This window comes from Podarcis vaucheri (genome assembly GCF_965113315.1).
Source record: "Podarcis vaucheri genome assembly, chromosome: 4".
NCBI classification, from domain to species: domain Eukaryota; kingdom Metazoa; phylum Chordata; class Lepidosauria; order Squamata; family Lacertidae; genus Podarcis; species Podarcis vaucheri.
In genome coordinates, this window is record NC_138762.1 from 40415456 (window position 1) to 40416614 (window position 1159).

Consider the following 1159-nt stretch of genomic DNA (forward strand, 5'->3'; position numbering starts at 1 on the left):
ATGAATGCATGCCCTACCTACCGTATTTTTCGCTCTATAAAATGCGCCGACCATAAGATGCACCTAGTTTTTAGATGAGGAAAACAAGAGAAAAAAAATTCTGAATCAACTGTTGTTGAAGAGGCTTTGCGCAGCTATCCCTGAAGCCAGAACAGCAAGAAGGATAGCCGCACGAAGCCTCTTCAGCACAGCTATCCCTCTTGCTGTTCTGGCTTCAGCGAAAGCAACGGGAGCAGCGCAGCGGGAGCAACGTTGTGCAGGAAAGCTGTGCAACCTGCATTCGCTCCATAAAACACACACACATTTCCCCTTACTTTTTAGGAGGGAAAGTGTGTGTCTTATAGAGCAAAAAATACGGTATCTCCCAAGGTTGGTGTTGGAAAAAACAGTTTTTCAGTTGGTGATGGGGCTAATGAAAGTGAAACAGTCTGATTTTTTTTGAGATGGAAGTAACTTTAGGGAATTCAAAGGGCTTATATAATAAGTATTTATACAATAAGTATGGCTAATCTGTGGTGTTGGACTCACATCAGTTCTAGCTCTCGGAGGGTCAAAGGTGACCTGACCTTGCTATACAGGCTGCCTAAGTATCTGCTTGTTCCTCTACATTCAACTTGCGTGTCGAGGTCCCCAATCCACCCCCAAAATAACTCACAATGGACACGTAATTTTTGTTTAAGATTTTTGGCATGATTTTGGCCACAACTTTATTAAAATACAAACCGTGAGTGGTTATTTAGGCATTGGTTAAGACTATCTGTCCCCCCGCCTGGGGACAGAACTGACTTCCGGGCACCACCGAAAGACAGTGCGGGGGAAAGCAAGTCGGGGAAAAATGGAGCTGAGTCACAGACCCTCAATTCTCATCCGCATGCTCCCCGAAGGCTTGCCGGCCCTAGTCCCATTCCAGGGATTGGACGAAAAGATGGCAAGCCCCAGGATTCCTTTAACGGAATTCCCTTTCCGCAGCAACCATGGAGGGGCAGGCCCAGCCTATCCTAACCCCTCCATGGAGGGGCAGGCCCAGCCTATCCTAACCCCTCCTCCACCAATTTATAACCAATGCCTAACCACAACCTTACAAGTTGTGACGATTTGCTACGCAGTAGGCAAAAACCACCCAGCCGGCCAATTTGCCAGATGGAAAAATTCCTACCAG